The sequence below is a fragment of the Salarias fasciatus genome, chromosome 23, assembly GCF_902148845.1.
Source record: "Salarias fasciatus chromosome 23, fSalaFa1.1, whole genome shotgun sequence".
Lineage (NCBI taxonomy): Eukaryota > Metazoa > Chordata > Actinopteri > Blenniiformes > Blenniidae > Salarias > Salarias fasciatus.
In genome coordinates, this window is record NC_043766.1 from 16,547,329 (window position 1) to 16,560,918 (window position 13,590).

Genomic DNA, 13,590 nt, shown 5'->3' on the forward strand with positions numbered 1-13,590 from the left:
TCAGTCAAACTTCAGGTGCCCTGCTGCCACAACAGCTACAGGCGGTGCTTGTTGTTGTTAGCTCACCATTCAGAATCTTTAAAATGCTGCATTTCAAATGTATTGGAGCAGTCAGGAGAATATGGACTGGAGTGATAACAACACACTACCCCCCCAACTCTTGCTCCATCACAGCTTCATTATGTGAGGCATGCTCATTCCTGTCACTGCTCACCACTCAGTCATCAGCTTGGCACTCTTATGACCTCTGACCTCAGCCCCGCTCACTCACTTGCTGCCAATCTCATCAGTGGAAAACGGATGAGGTTGGCGGGCTTGTTTGTGCTGAGGAGTTCCCACAGATACAAAATAACCCCACAGGCACAGACATGTATATTTAAATGCTCACTTGCATCACTTATTTATCGCAGAATCTGTTCAAGTGAAAACGAAAGAATTTGTTCAAAAGATAAAAATACAAAAACAAGCAAAAAAAAAATTAAAAAATTAAAAAATTTAAAAAAAACCCTGTGCAAACTGCTTATCTGAGTTTAATCGTTGGAGATACATCTGAGAATGGAATGTGTGTTCATACTGCTACCATCATGAACCGTGTCCTGGCATAGACATACACACATAGACCAAGGCTTCAGATCAAGCGATAAGTTCCTCCAGATACTGTTGAGAGAACATGAAGCAGATATATGTAGTGTGAAGTATGAGAAGAGATTTACCTCATTGATCTGTAATCGGTTCATAACACCCCCACTGAGAAAGTCACAAAAGAAGCATAAATGAGATGATACCTGTAAAAGGACATTCCATCCAACTCGCATCTTATCAAGCATATTCAGAGCAGTAAAGGAAGAAGGCACCTCAAAGCAATTTTAATAAGATCAACTGAATGTGGTCATTTGTCTTGGAAGATGTTTATATGTTCTTTGGGATAGCGTTCAGTACTTTGCGAATCGTGTGTGTGCAGTTGAATTTTCACAAGCGTGTTTCGTAATTCAGAAACCTCCCCCAGGCTGCCCTGCTATTTCATTTTTTTCTGTTTCACTTTTCTATTTACATCAGTACAAGGTCGCTAATTAGCCTCTTTGCAGTTACACACTTGTGTCTGTGTGTGTGTATTTTTTGTGTAAACCCTCGGTAAAGAGTCATGGGTACTCGTACACAAACTAGCCAGCAAACATGGCCTCTCACACATGCAAACACATTCGCAAGTTTGGGTTTTAGCACGTGTGTGTTCATACTTTTTATTACTCTGCAAACATGTGTAAGAAGCCAGATGAAATGCAGCAGTGTTTTGGCCCCCTGATGCGGCTGCAGGGTCAGATTCTTGGAAGAGCACCTGAGAGGAAGGTGGTGACGTGCTGAGAAAATGCCTTGCATCTGGTTATGTCACCTTTTCTCCTCAACACTTTCAGTGAAGATTTATTTGCTCTTTGTATCATCTCGCTATGAGCCGGTCCTGTTTTGACTGTTAAAATGAACTCTGCAATAAATTTAAATTACTGCTGCTGTCACACGCAAGTGGTCTGTGCCATATTCTCCCAGTGGGTGTAAGTAAAAGTGTGTTCTGATGTAAAAGTGGTTGTGCACACACAGATGCATGTCTCAACTTTGAATCATTTCTCAGGTCGTTTGTGCACAGCGGAGTGCAACATTTCTTCCATGCACAAATGTTTATAAGACTTTCCATGTAATTCACATCCAACACTTTACTCTGTTATGCCAATGTTCTAAATTTATTACATAATATATATTGTATCTTTGTTTTTCTCTATTTATCTTCAACAGATTTCAATGTGTTTTTTATTGGTTCATTCAATAAAGAGGTTCTCTTTTTGGTGCATTTTGCCAGAATTACAAAAACAAATTTACTGTCAGATTTTCATGAAATTCAATAAATGAGTTTTTTTGTGAGCCAAGAAGAATGCGTCATCAGTTTTGTTCTAACCACTAAAGATTCCTCACATTAAAATCACGTCACATGTTTGGAAATGTTGGGTTATTTCATGAGAGAAAATAACACACTGTTTATTGAGGCATTCAGTGGTGAAGTTGTTGAAGCATCAGCTCTTTCTGAGTATGAATAAACTTATTAAGCTGCACTTAATTCACCAGAAAACCTTAATTTGTACACAGAGGCAACAATGTAACAGAACTACTTTGAAACAGAAAAAAATGTATACATAGTGTTAAAATAGCATTGAAACAATATTTATTTCACAAAATGCACCAAAAATTAAATTTGGGGACCTGAAAGATGCCAAGAATATACTCTGTCTACTCACCTTAAATGGATGAGTCTTTAATTTCTATCACTTAACAGTAACAAAAACAGGTTGAACCCGAATAACCTAAACATAAAGACGACCTGACGAAGTTTTTGTTTTTCACTTTAATGCAGGAAATAAACCCACTACGTGTCTCCCAACTTCCAGTGGACGGTACTAAAGTTCAGATGTGACGAAGAATGTGTCGGTATCGTGCTTCATCACACTACATAATCCACAGTAATTTGGGATTACACGACTCAATAATTGGTGCCTGTATGCCTCGTCAAGGCATGAAGTTATTCTTATTTTAGCATTTGTCCCTGTTTGGGTTCAGCCTGATTACGTGATTGTATGAAAGGAAAGACATTGAACAACTGATGATAAACTCTGCAACATCATGCTGGCTCTGTGGATGGATCAAAAAAAGATTTATTTTGTGGACATATTACTGACTGACATGATCATTTCCAAAAAACACCTGAAGCGGATTCATATATTGGACAAATGGCCTCTGTGTAGATGGTCCTGGCTTAGCGTCAGCTTTCCAATCATCAGCACCTGAGAAAAGAGACTTAAGGAGGTGCATTTTTCTGTACTTAAGGTAATCCTTAAATAATGCAGGCTTTCTTGTTTTTGCCTGCTTTTCTGAGCATTTATTGACCCTTTCCATTCAAAGTATCTAAAGTATGCGGAAGGCATTTATTTTCCATAGCCTCAAGGCTGGCGATCTGATTGATGGGCTGATTTTCTGCTGAAACGCTGGACAGGTCTGCTCTGTTGTCACTGTTTGATTTAGCTCTGTGTAAAAGATGGATCTATCACGTCATCTGAGACCGAAGCCGAAAGCCTGTTTGAAGTCTGAACCAGGGAAAAGACGCCTTCAGGGCACTTGAACCTTTCAAATGTTAGTCAGAGGGAAAAAAAAATCTATTGACGCTCAGCCCTTAAAGAGTCTTTTAGCGGATGTTTCTGTCATTGCAGTGTAGTCATCTTGGCCGATTAACATTTTTCACTGACTGACATTTTCCACCGGGAAGCTAACGCTTGTGCACTTTTATGCAAAAGGATGATTCATACAGATTATGTCAGATTAAAGGGACACCGTGTATGTTTGATGTGTTTCAAGTGCTACTCAGCAGTAAATTGTCAAAGCCTTGTCAAAGTGTGTCTCGATACGAGCTCTCTTTGCCTGAACCATTTGTCCTCAGATGGATTTTAGCCTCTCAGTGAAACCTCCACCGCTGCAGTGCAATCATACATTTTGTCTTTGAGTGCTTCATATTGCTATAAGAGCGTAATGATTTCAACATGCACAAATGTATTTTTAAAATTCTCTGGGGTTGGCGGGGGCCAGACAGGGTGAGAACAGAGTCGTTGGATGAATGCTGGCATTGTCTGCCGAGGCGCACGTGCTCCCTGCTTCTCGCGCACGTACACACACTTTCCAATAGCACACTTTTTTGTTGCTGTGGTTTTTTTTTTTAACTAAGCATCTTGTGTGTCAATTAAAAACCTGTCCGCTTTAAGATTGAACACTTAAGCTCAACATAATGGTCGTTTTAATTTATTTTTCTACACTAGTGACTTTATATCCAGAGTGGAAAAGCTGAGTGCTCCTACATTCGTGCGAGAGAGACCTTTGACCTCTCTCTCTGAGTGGCATGCCTGTAAATGTTTTCTTCAAATGCGCTGTTCCTCGTAATCTTCCCCTCAGACAAGAAATCCCCTCATCTCTACAGCTTTATGACCAACTAGAGTGAAAGGTCTACAAAATTTCCAAGTGCCTCGGTCTCATGTTTTCTCCTCTGACGCAGCTGTTGGACCTCAAGGGTAAGCGGTTCGGACATTTGCATCACGTTTTTGTGATATATGAGCTGTGAGCTTCAGGAACAATTTCACATGTTGGTTCGTAAATGTTTTAAAGAATGTAGTACGACTCAAAAGTTAAATTACTCTGCCAGGTTACTCTGCCATGGTTCAATCTGCATTTGAAATAGGCTCAGTTATATTTTGTTGTTTGACATAAAATACATTAGTAAATATCTGAGTTAATTTTTTTCTAGGGTTCCACAGTCCATGGAGGCTGTCCAGGGTGTCAAAGTCACTTGAGACTGGTTTGTGTTTACTGGCTGTGTGTCTTGCATTTTACAATATTCCTAAAGTAATAATGAAAAGAAAAGATCTGTGTTTTTGATGTAAAAGCATCAAATCACCCGAAATGTTGGAAGTTAAAGTGGCGGTGGTGAACACATGACACTCTAGTAAAGCTGATTTAGATTGTAGCTTATTTTTGTTTATTGTTCTAGGGAGTAACTGATCCACTAAACACAATTTGTGTTATCAGCAAGTTTTGGTTGCAAAGCTCATTGTATTTGTGTGGAGTTTGATTCCGTTTCATTAATTTACCAGACCTGGTAAATCCTTTAATTTGCATGAGACCGAATTATCTCTTTTTTTAAGCAAGGCTGAGCCAAAATAGCACCAACTCATATAATAGCGTGGCTGTTTTTCTGTTGGCCCCGAGAATGATCTATAACCTGTCAAAGGTGTACTGATACTTCACATTATAACAATCCATTAAAAAGAGGTGCATTAATTTAGAGGTTTATCGTTGCTCTTCTGCAACATGGTCTTACTAACATGGCGAGGAAAGCCTGGCTGGCAGTATTTGTGGTTTCCCATCCTGGGGCTCCAGTTCCAGTCCATACACACCTTTGATACACACGCCATCATCTCAACCAAATGCAAAATGGCAGAGACAAAACACAACTGTTTCTGGGAGCAGTCAGTTTTCCATTGGGGGAAAAAAGGGAGCTTTATGTGCATGGAAACTGATGTAGTGTGAGATGAGAGGAGGGGACCATTTAAAAGATTTGGGCATACTGTTTTTAGAAGTGCCTGGGAGAAAGGTCAGTGTGTGCTTGTGTGTTGCTGTATTTAAAGCAGGAGGGAACATGAAAAAGGTTTTGGGAGGAGGTCATGAAGGCGGTACAGGAGGAGGAGGAAGACATTATAGGTGATTTTCCACCCTGTCTGTACAGTTTAAACGTCCACGCCTTGTGCTTTCAAGGTTCAGACACAATGCTGGCCTTATGAGTGGTGAAACTGGAGAGGAAACAAGCTCAAACCTGGAAAAGAGTGTGATGCTAAAGATACAGTAGCTGGTGTGGTATCAGGTAGTCCCGGGTATAGTCGTGAAAACGTCCAGGTTGTGCAGTCTGTTACTGTGAACTCATTCATAGATTAACTGGGGTGTCTGGAAAGATGGAGAGAATAAAGGAAGCGGACTTTTCCCTCTCCAGCCAAGTGACGTCAGTATCAGGGCATACATGGCTACAGATGTACAAACAGCCGCCTCATTTCAAGTTTCCTGATCCAGATTAGCTCGTAATCGAGACAAAATGTGTTTGGATAACTAATAGATTTGCGATCACAGTTGCCTGGCTCCCATTCTGGGTTCTCAGCGAGGTCAGGTCACTGTGGTTAAGTCTGTTCACTCAAATTGTTTCCCTTATAGTCAATGCCAGCAGTTCCCAAGCACAGTGATTGGGCATGAAACACAAGCCAAAGTCAGGTTTGCTCCTGTGAACAGTGGCATTATTATTCTACCACTGTTGTCTTTTCAGTGTACAGTCACATGGACCTTAAGGAGAAAGTGACAGATGGAGGCGGGCGAGGAAGAAGCACAGGTCGCCTTTCCAGCCCTGTCATGACTCCTGGGTCTCCACGTGTTAAATGAAAGAGGCTTTTAAGCACCAGGAGCGGCGGGGCTTTTTAGGAAATTCCTTTGACGTGACCTTATAGGAAGAACACGTTGAAGATGAGGGTGGGGCGAGGCCAAGCAGAAAGAGACCACTGTGCAGAGCTGTCAGCAGCAGCGGGCAAATTAGAACGAGAGGGGTGGCGTGATGGAGAAAGACATGACGGGAGGGAGAGACGGACGGCATCAGAGTGGACAGCTTAAACCACTGACATCACCAGGAGGAAAAACCGCCGAGCTACGTACCATGTGCTTCACGGTGTAGCCATGCTGCGTAATGTGCAGCCTGACTTGACTGGCTGCATACCTCACTAGTATCTGAAATAGGAGTTACAGCCAAGATTGAGTGCTAGTAATATTTGAATTATCAAATAGAAAAAAATAAGCCCTTCTCTGCTTTATTACTAAGTGAATTATTTTTACATTGCCTGCGCAGTAAGAAGATTGTGTAGTCAGCTAAACTCACGATGAGGCAGTTGAAACGAAAGGCTTAAGTGTGTATAATGAACAGGTTCATTTGTAGAAACTGTAATGTTGTCCTCACTAATTAGCATCAAACGTAAATTACAGCCGTGCTTTGACTCTGTGTTCCTGTGTACAAGCGACCCACCAGCCACATGCTTTGTCCTTTTCTCATCCCCTCACTGTCTGCCTTGATAGAGACTTTTATTATATTGTCTCATATGTTTCAGTTTAAAAACAGGAAAATAGACATTTCTTTTCCAGACTTTCAGGAATTTTTGAATCCTGGCGTCACCGGAATGCTCTGTGTTTGCAGGAGGAAGGGAAGACGATCAGCAGCTTGAACTTTCTTAAATCAGGTCCTCCAGCCAGACATCACCTTCATTCAGTAGTGATCGCCAGCCAGAACGGAGTCCAACCTAAACTAAACCAACACTAAACTAATCCACTGTTTTATTTCCTATATTGACTCAGAAGTGTTATGAAAGGTCACACAGTGTTGCAGTGGTTAGACTCTCGCCTCACAGCCAAGATTTCCCCAGTTTGAAACATCATGTTTGCATGTTCTCCCTTGGTATATGTGGGTTTTCTCAGGATAATGTGGTTTTCTCACACAAACACAAATTTGAAGGCAATTGGGGTCTCTAAATGTGAGAATGTAAGTGTAATACAAACCAAGGAATATTATTGGTTTCTTTTATTCCTAAACAAAGATCAAAGAATAGTCTGTGATCTCTATATCTCAAATAGTTGCTCATAAAAAGTAATCTTAAAACAATAAACAATAAAGACACAATTCTCTATACAGTTACAAACATAGATGGGCAAAGATAGTTTGAGGGGTGTATTGCTCAGAACACTATGGAGTTAAATGCCATCAAACTTAAAAAAAAGTTTAGATGTATGTAGTTTATAGGGAGTCATGGTGCTTCAGTATCCTCTACTTTCTCCAGCTTCTGAAAATTAGCTCTCTACATTTTTTGTTTGTGAAACATCATACCCGTATATTTTTCACTGACGTAAACATTGTCTTCAGTATTGACTTCTCTGTGTACATCTGGAGCAGAGATGTTTAGGTCCGTGCTAATGGGACATTTCCGCTGCATCGAAATCCACACACTGACCCCCTGAAACAGCCACAGTTGCTCCCTTTCAGCAGCTTTAAAGCAGATGAGTGGCTTTATAAGGACAGTGCAGCCACACTTACAGATGTTCCTGCTGGACCATGTCTGATGTCAAGTTGCTGAATTCCACAGGAAGTTTTCGGATAGTTCAGAGGGAGTTCATGATGCTTGGTGGCTCAACAGTGAAGAAATGAAAGGCAACTTTTGAGGACAAGTCAGTTGAATGATAGATGAATTTGAATTAATTTGTCAAACCACAAGACCGGGTGTTCTAAGACCCCAGGGAAAGATTAGAAACCCTGGAATGTTATCAAAATGATGGGCTACATTTGTGAGAGTTGGCTAAATGGCAGCAGACGCACATTTTTTATTGTTTAGAATTTTTTTAAAATTATAAATCAAATGAACGGAAATAAAATGTCCATGCTGTCTTCAAAATATAATTAATTCTGTTTGAAGTTTATAGGAATGTGATAGACTGTCATTTATCCAGTGCTTTGAATTGCCAGATTATTTTTATTTTATAAAAGCACCATTCATCAGTCATTTTTATAAATGAACCACACCACCACAGTCCTGCTGAATTTGCTGAGGTCCGGGGAACGCCACTGCAGCTGACAGCATTGCGTGAAGGTTTGGGCTTCTAAGAGAAGCGGCATCCCCGTTCGCAACAGATAAAATACGGATACAGAAGGCAAACTGGCTGGTACGTGGCTTTATGAAATGCGTTGCAAAATTAATATGCCACAGTCTGAAGTTATCCGAGACTATCCGAAATGGTTTTCAAGAAATTAAAGATGCTTGAGGTTCACACACATTCACGCACAAAGACAAACACACACTGTACTCTCTGTAGACTCTTGATTTACTGCAGCTGTTTCAGTCTTAACCTGAACACTGATCTCAGTCTAATTTACCAGAGTATGAGAAACTCCTGTTTTTCAAATGGGGATACGTGCTCTTTGTCACATCATCACTGTGTCTGTGGCGCCAGACCAGGCCTATTTACATACCTGTGAGCCGCGCGGGAGCTCCAGAGGAGAAAAGCATCCAAACGTGCATTTGACTTGGCACCACGCTTCGCCCACATCAAGAGCACACCCCTCAGAGTGGCAGGGCGGTCCAGCAGCTCGTACACAGGCGGCTCTTTAACACCCAGGAAAACTAAGGACTCACACTGAGTGGTAGTTATTCACCCCTACAGGTGCTCCTTTGAAATTTATGCGGGAGGAAAAATGTACTCATGGGTACAAGTTGTACACATCTGAGTGTGTTTAAAGCTCTGGAAGATTTCAGTGTTGCTTTGATTTTAAATGAGAGTATTTCTACTGTCCTGCTTCGACTTGGATTTAGAAACTATGTACTGGGAACAAAGTGAATTCTGAATTGAAAGCAGATCAACATAATTTTTCAGAAATTTAGCAATAACGTTATTTTCACTGTGAGTCAATTTAAATACCAACTGTAACTCAAAGTCAAGAATATCCTCAGTTTGGTTCTGAGCTATGGAGCTTTATCTGTGAAAGCTTCATGGTTTTTTTTTTCCTTCTCCCATTTCCTGTCACATTTTAAAGACATAAATGCCGTGTGTGTGCGAGTGTGTCTGTCTGCATCTGTGTCTGTGTGTGTGTGTGTGTCTGTTGACTGACAGGGTAAAGCCTGGCCTCCACCCTTTATCAGGTGGGATAAGCTACAACACATGAATCGGATAAAGCTGTTATCAGAGGTGCATGGGTGATTTATCCTTTGTACCCTGCATCATCAGAATAATTTTTTCCAGCAGATTTTCAGTTTTCTCACCGTCACTGTCTCTGGTGACATATAGTAGCTGTAATGATGTAATGGCTGCAGTGTTGGTGCCTCTAAAAATGACTTATGCTCTTAAAATCCATTTTTCCCTCTGTCGTTATGATTCGCCCAGGCATGGCTGTTCTGGTCTGCAATGTTTTCCATTGCACTTTTCAGTGCAATCTCACTTTAATGCCATGATTGATTCCTGCTCAGTCATCCTGAGGGGGTGTTTTAACCTTTCGCTGTGCTCCATGTGATATATGAGCATGTGTTTCCAATTCCCACTCCTTGACCCTTTTGGGGGGATTTCACAGTTTGAAACAGTACACTGACTCCATGCTGAATTATGCATCTCCATAAAATAGTAGTGGCCATCTTGTACGTGTGAACTCAGTAGTTGTTAAATATGACTTTGGATCTGTTATCAAGTATGAGTCATCTGGACTTTTTTTTTTTCCTTTGTGATTCGACTATTCCACTGAACAGTCGTCTCTACCTGGAAACTTTAGGTTTCAGCCACGTGATGTTAGATTTTCCCAAATAAACCGTTTTTTGTAAAGCCTGATTACTCTATAATGCATTCAACCTTTCATGAAATGCTACAGCATGGCATAGCATGTGTGCGTGTGCGTCTTCTACACTGCTCATCCAACTTAAGGTGGGGGGTGCTGCTGGATGGCCGTCCCGGCAAACTGCAGTTGAAGGCAGCGTGCGCCCATCTGTAACAGTTAAAACTGAAGACACACAGTCACACACTCTCGCTCACAAGTATATATATTTTTATGTTAAGTACTTTATTAATCCATTTGAGAAACTAACGTCTCTGCATTCAACCCATACAAACAAGAATGATTTTCAGCTTTTAACTACACCTGAAAGGAGGTTGAAGGAGGACCTGGGGAGCTGTTGAGGGCTACAGGCCTTGTTTAAGAGGAAGAATCCTGTCAGTGGGATTAAAACCTCTAAGAAAAAAAATCTCCTCTCTAACGTCCAAAAGTATGTTTTAGAACTGTTGTAGGACCCTGGAGTACTCAGAGAATAATCATAGATGCACAGGGAGATCATCCAAACAATGTGCAGAAAGGTTTCCTGGCAGGACTTTAACTGGAGATGACTCGCTGTGAGACACAGCAGCATGCCTCGCTATAATACCACAGTACCTTTCAGTAGGGCTATTAAATGTATGAATAAAAACACAGGAAATACTGTGCCATGCTAGTAAAAACCCCTTCATAAAAGTATAAAAATTCCCATTAATGTGTGGTGTTCACCCACTCCCCAGCTTGTGGGATGTTTATCTTCAGTATCAGCTGTCTGTGTCTGAGCCTGAAGTGATTTTAACCAGCCTCCAGCTGACCCTCTGTCCTGAGCCAGGTCACCCCTGAAGGGGGCAGCCGGCCCAGCGGTGATGGAGGAGCAGATCGGTCCCTGCACACTAACAGAGGTTACACTTTCCTGCGCCACAGTCGACTTAATCTTTGGTGTTTAGTCTCCAGTACTCCAGACAAAACAGACTGATCACTATCAGATCCAGCCAAGACAAGATGACTGCTGCGTCCTTAAGAAGACTTGTCATGCCTGAATTATCTCATGGAGCCGCTGAGGGTCTCGGTAGCAGAGACGCGTGGCGTATCTGTGTTACACCATCAGTCAGTGTTAGAGTTCACCCTCAAATATGCAAACACTGATTTAACTTGATTTTTAATGCAGCCCAGGTTTTACCTCCCTCTAATGTTCCACACAAGCTTTTAAAGACTTCTATTTGTGTGAAGTCTACGTCTGTGTTAAGGCGTTGTGGCTGCTCACACGCCATTGAGAAAACAATTATGGTAACTACTTGCAGCGGTAGTCGTCAAGACTTGTTTCATTTACTGAGTCATGTTGGAGCAACAGCTTCACTGTGACTAGTTTCAGGTTGTCTAGTAGTCAGATTTAAGAGATGCCAACTTGATCTCATTGCTGTGGTGTTTCAAAAAGCTGATCAAATCCCTTTTTGTAGCAGCTGAACTAGCATTGAGACAGAGGTTTTCACTGGTAAAAGTGGAAATACTTCATGTTTTTAAAAAGACAAAATAAAGGCTCTGAAATCCGCTAAAAGTAAAAAGCTGAAAAGAAACTCTTCAGAGGACATTTCTTTGCCATACATTCAAGTTAACTTTGAATGTTTTTCTAACAAGGCCATTCATTGTGAAATGAAGTAAAGTTTATTTGTGAAGCACACTTTCAAACCAGTTCACTTTAACAAGAACACTCAAACCAAACACTACAGATGGAAATATGCATTAGAAACTAGTAACTAGTATAATGGGAAATGAAAAAAAAAAATACTATAGTTTGAGTAAATTTACACCCACGAATTACAAAACGATCAAAAAGGTCAGTATAAAATAAACAAAGTTTATGAACACTGATGGTCTTAGTAGTAATGTGTTCCAGGATTGAAACACCAGAGGGAATGAATATCTTGTAGTGAGCGTACACAGTGAAGGGTAGAGCTCCTGATGTGTGTAAGAGATGAAGCTGCTGCTCTGAACCTGCTCTGTTATCGCCGGGTTATGGCCACTGTAGTTCTCTTTAGTACAGACATCACATTCAGTGAGTTCGCTCCCCTGTCCAGTGTCATTTACTGATGGATACAAAAGGTTGGCCTTTGTGTTTCATTCTCCTGGACATTCAGGCAGAAATCAGTCTTTAATGCAATAATTTAAGAATAAAAGTTGGTATTACCATTATTTAAAAAAAAAGCCATTAAACTAGTTACTCAATTTCAGACATTTGTTTTAAAACTTAATGAAACTGTCAGTACAATTAGTACTTAAGACACACAAAAAAACACAAGGTAATAATTTATTTTTACACTTTGACTCTTAAACGCTCTGTTCACATGAGGACATTTAGACCATAAAGTACATAGTTGATTAAGAATTGATTAAAACTGAAATGTGCTTCGAGGAATTTTGCCCGTAAGACATAAACTGAATCATAAGCAGAGTATTTTCCATACATGAATTCACAGCTGTCAAAAAATTTTCACATGAAGAGTTTCTTCTTAGACATTTGTTTGTTTGTTTGTTTTTCATTTAATCGAAATCTCATTTTTAGTTGGTAAAGAAACATTATTTGGTTTTCCCTCTCCATTCATGGTGAATAATGAGTCGGTGCATACATTGCTGCTTGATACTTCTCCCTGACGTGAGGAGAATGGCATCCGGGAGTCTCCAGCCAGGTGATCCTACCAGGAATGCTTTCGACACCACCTCAATTTTTGGCCTTTCAGGGCTAACCAAGCATGTCCAGGGCCAACTTTTATCCCTTGCTTCATGCGCTGCCTACATGAAAGGCACACTATGTCATCTGACAGGGGACTCATTCTTCAAAAAGAAGTGGGCAGAGTGTGTGGGAAGAAGGCACTCTGCTTCCTCCATTAGAGAATTTCAGCGTAGCTTTTGTGATGCACAACACAGAGTTTTTGGAACATGTTTGCCTCCCACATGGAAAACACAAAGGTCTTTGTTTGTGTCTGTGTGGGTCTGTACTCTCAGCTCGGGGGGGAAAGAAATCATTCCACTCCTCACCTTCAGGATTTCCTAAATCATTGAAGAAAAGTGGAAATTCCCAGACTTTATCTCTTACCAGCTGGTGAGATAAAAACCATTTCAGTCATCAAGCACAAAACCTTTTGTTTGAGCAAATGTCTTTCCTGGTAAACATGAATTGGTTCAGTGTTGTAAAGCAGAGAGCTGAGTGGGTTGAGAATGCAGTTGTGTTTCTGGCTGCCAGGCCTGACTGACCTTCTCAACTGTCAGAGCCTGAAAGTGGCTGTGAAACAACACGGGTCTGTTTCAAGGTTACACCTGTTTGGCGACATGAACGGTTCAAACAAGTGACACAGAATGACCCGGCTCTGCAGCACTACAGCAGAGGAGGGCTTCCTTTAATCAAAGAATGGCTCTGTCGAATACACGTGGACAACCATATGAAAAATAACGACTACAGTGAAAGGCAAAGTCTTTCCTCTCTCTCTCTCTCTCTCTCTCTCTCTCTCTCTCTCTCTCTCTCTCTGTCTCTCTTGCTCTCTCTGTCTCTCTCTCTCTCTCTCTCTCTCTCTCTCTCTCTCTCTCTCTCTCTCTCTCTCTCTCTCTCTCTCTCTCTCTCTCTCTCTCTCTCTCTCTCTGTTTGTTTGAGACAA

At 41.1% G+C, this 13,590-nt stretch overlaps 1 protein-coding gene across 1 annotated transcript in view; it reads left to right on the plus strand.

Moving 5' to 3' along the window:
* The window catches only part of p3h2 (prolyl 3-hydroxylase 2), a 52,726-nt gene that overhangs the window by 23,618 nt on the left and 15,518 nt on the right, over positions 1–13,590 (plus strand). The window lies entirely within an intron of this gene.